General features: G+C 40.1%; 1 protein-coding gene across 2 annotated transcripts in view; it reads left to right on the top strand.

Moving 5' to 3' along the window:
* The first annotated feature begins 2,524 nt into the window (after positions 1-2,524).
* The window catches only part of LOC113830609 (uncharacterized), a 26,867-nt gene continuing 25,353 nt past the window's right edge, over positions 2,525-4,038 (top strand). Inside the window, exon 1 of one of the 2 annotated variants that reach the window (XM_070137349.1) lies at positions 2,525-2,938. The gene's annotated coding sequence lies outside the window, so the exon portion shown is untranslated. The remainder of the gene's footprint in view (positions 2,939-4,038) is intronic. The other variant, XM_070137348.1, reaches the window with a different exon arrangement.

Genomic DNA, 4,038 nt, shown 5'->3' with positions numbered 1-4,038 from the left:
CTTCTCGAGGCGAGAACACAGCGGCCGCCGGTACACAACGAAGGCCCCGGCAGGAGGATACGCGGGTGCCAGTACCTGCCGGAAGGAGTACCACACAGGGAACTCTGGACCCGTCAATCTTGGCCCGATGAAGAGCTGGACCATAAACCCGGGGCGTAATGGTTGGCCACGCGAGGTTGCCAAAGGTTTAATTTGTTTGCAAGATAAACGCATTTTTGTTTCATAATTCGAGGGCATCACGTCATCGGCTCTTTGTCCCTCCCTTATTGATTTCTCATTGGCTGGGAGTCGAAGAACCTTTTTTAGTAGTAGAAGCTTTATAGATCGGTAAATTTCAGGTTTTATAGTTTTCCCATTTTAGTTTCGCTTGATTATGTACTTATCTGTCTCCTTATATGTCTGTCTTAATGCCAGCCCCTTTTCTTCCTTTTTTGGAGTCTTCTCTTTGCACTGTATACAAGGGTCCTGTTATAAATGGTGTAGTTGATGATGTCTGTACTTTACATAATTTTCCAGGTGCTGGTTTAAAAAGGGCGTTGGAAACAGAAGTAAAAGCTCTCAAAATTTTGCTCAGCTCTGGTGTCTCTTGCGTAAAACCTGACTCTTATTATGCTCTTTATCCCTGGTGTGATTACCGTCATCATTATTTTCCTCCGTTCGCATTATTATCAATTTTATCATTGTCGGTATCATTACAAACATTATCATTAACGTTGTTCTCATTATCCTCATTAGTTCTACTAATAGTGGGGATAATTTACTAATTTACTAATACTCTCATTGTTTTTATCGTTATTACTTTATTATGATTGCCATCACCATCGCTATTATCTACTCCTATTATTATTATTATTATTATTATTATCTACTGTTATTGTTGTTGTCCCCATCATCATATTTCGTATAACTATTATCATCAGCATAATCGCTACTCAGCTCAAACCTCAGTAATCTTCACGTCACAGTACCCAATCCACTTAACAATACAACATCCCACTTACAAATATGTACGATCGTTACACCTCGTTCCCAAAAATGCCTTTTCACTCCAGCCACTTCGACAGGCCAAGCAGCCTCACCACGCTGCCACACGCGACCGAACGCAGCCACAACGTCATCGGAGGATAGCCCGTGTGACAAGGTTTACTGCAGGGAAGCGTCAGTGCAGGCTCAGGTAGCACTGTCAGGCTATTCAATGGATGGCAACGCGTTCTGGGGGAGGAGACACGCATCTCTGTTAAACACACGCGCGACAGACGCTTGTGTTTAACCTCACTGAAGAACAGTGGAAAGTCAGGGGGAACCATCATCCACGCAGCCTCGTTGTGTCTGTGTAAACGACCTAGCGATATTATAATTATTTCTATTATTATTACTATTATCTTTGTCGTTATTATTGTTATTATTATGAAAATCATTAGAATATTGTTGATTATTGCTATTATTGCAATTATTACGCAAATTATCAGCATAATTATCCTTTTATTATTATTATTATTATTATTATTATTAGGCTGGTTTCTTCTGGGTTTGTTTTATTGCATCTTTGAAGGAAATCTTTAGACTTGGCAGGAAAACCGTTTAATTTTTTTTTTTAATCTGACACGGAATGGACGGACTGAAGCAAAATGATTAATACCATTCAACCCCTAATAACATTAAGGTCAGTAGAAAGAAGAACGAATAGTTGAGAAAGTAGGTTTATTTACTAAAGTCTACAAAACAAAAGATCGACCATAATTCTTGTATGGGAGACCTTCGACAGAGATTAAGGCATTCCGATAAACAGTTCATCAAAAGTATTGAATCATCAACCAAAATATAAAAGGGAAACTAGGCAAAATACACACATTAAAAGAATCATGTCTCAACGTAGCTTGGGATTTATTTGAAAAAAAAAGAATTGGTATAGAATCAAATATTGAAATCTCATTTGATGATAAATGGGTATAAAAAAGACGTTATACGTTTTTGAAATATCGATCCGCTAAATTTTACTGAAATATCTATTGTAATAAACACGTTTTGAACTAAGAGACGAAGGTAAACAAAACAAAACTTAGCATGATTTTTTACCAGATGAAGAAAGCCGTTCGCCTGCTTGAATTAGATATTAGTAATGAAATAGCTGTTTTTAGCACTCTAAATGTACTTTCGAATTTATATTTCATCAGGATTTATTTATCGTATACATTGTTGTGGTAGGTTTTCATGTTATTCACTCAGACTGCAAAGACAAGAGCTATAATGTCAAATATTATATAGATTGTCACATGAATAGATAAATAATAAAAAGCGTCTCGTGTATATAATTCAGAATACAATAGTTTCCCTTCACTTACGTTCATTTTCTGTAAAAGCTCTTTTGCACCTGTTTTCTTTTACCCGTTTTCTATGGCAGCGATATCTTGGCCCGCGTTCCACTCAAAGCATTGATTTGTCTGCATGTGGAGTTGCCGGAGTACATTTAGATTGCGCCAATATCCAAAAGCATTTCCCACTACTCAGGACAATCGCTACATCAAAATATCCCCCAAAAAATATCCGCTTCTACCAGCACGTGAAAAGCTAGTCCGATGGCCGCCCGTGGATCGCGCCGCCGGTGAAATGGATTCCCAAGGTAGTTTGTCACAGGCAGCAACCTTGGACCGAACCCGACCACCGCAATCCAAGCGAGCACAACAAACGTGTAGCCCAGTCGAGGAGGACTACGCTCTCCTTACCTTCCCCTCCGTGCTTAGCAGCCTCAAAGTGCATCTTCTCGAGCCGTGGCCACTCCAAGTGAAGTGTTTGGCGTAAACATGAGATTTTCACTGATTTATTTGGGACATGGAGGAGCCAGTGGGTGATACACATAACACCAACGGGTGTGGATATGCTCAGTGCTCTACCTTCTTTAGGGTAATGCCCGGGTTACCTTCTCAGGATGTAAAGTGAAGTAAGTCACCCATTCTGGTTCATGTCTCTCGTGTAAGTGAATGTCAGTGTCTTTGTACTACCTCAGTTTCACGTATGTCAATATAGCACATTCTTTAATCCAATTATACGAAAATATACACAAGAACTGAAGAAAACAATACAGTACAGACTCTGCAAGTAGAATTCACCCACGCCTATCATTTATCGCAGTAAAAGAACGCTAATGGTAGAGTTGGCCGACAACTAATCAATTATGACAAAGGAAAGCCAGGATCAGAATTCCCCGGATCACGCAGCTTCATGCTAGGAAAAGCGATGATTGAGAATCGACTAAATTACAAGCTTTTGTTAGCTAAAGCGTGCAGCTGATGCAGTATGTGTATATATATATATGTATGTGTGTGTGTCTGTATGTGTGTGTGCGTGCGTGCGTATGTGTGTGTGTGTGTGTGTGTGTGTGTGTGTGCGTGCGTGCGTGTGTGTGTGTGTGTGTGTGTGTGTGTGTGTGTGTGTGTGTGTGCGTGCGTGCGTGCGTGTGTATGTGTGTGTGTGTGTGTGTATATTAGTGATCACGCACGCACGTACACACGTCGGTGCTCGAAGGGAAAATACGCATTCACACCCACGCACACAAACACACATACACCGACTCCCACACGCACACACAAAAGACAACTTCCAGCCACGTTAGCCAGCGTATACATTGTCTCCGTAATGAGTTCATTAAAAAAAAACATGCCATTCATCTTCTTTCACACACACGCAAAAAAAATGTATATATAAAAATATATGTCAAAGGAAAAAAATATATATTATTAAGGCTCCAGATACGAGGCGAAATTTTTGACACCTGAATTTTCATCCACACAGGTGAATTCTGACATGCACTTAGGGTAAAGCAGCATGTGACAGCTCGTGTGAGGAATCCATATAAAATATTGTTCTCGTTATGCGTTCGATGTAGCCGACCGCATGAAACCCGACAGCATGAGATCATTACGATGACTTTTATGCTTCTTCCGGTCGCCTTCGTAAATGTTTTGCTAATCTCTTATGCCAGTTTATTTCGAGTTATTCTGGTGAAAGGGATTAATTGAATTCCGTGGTAGTCCTTGTGAA

The sequence above is a fragment of the Penaeus vannamei genome, chromosome 23 (genome assembly GCF_042767895.1).
Source record: "Penaeus vannamei isolate JL-2024 chromosome 23, ASM4276789v1, whole genome shotgun sequence".
NCBI lineage: Eukaryota > Metazoa > Arthropoda > Malacostraca > Decapoda > Penaeidae > Penaeus > Penaeus vannamei.
The sequence above is the reverse complement of the archived record's forward strand: the minus strand, read 5'-3'. Positions and strand labels throughout refer to the sequence as shown.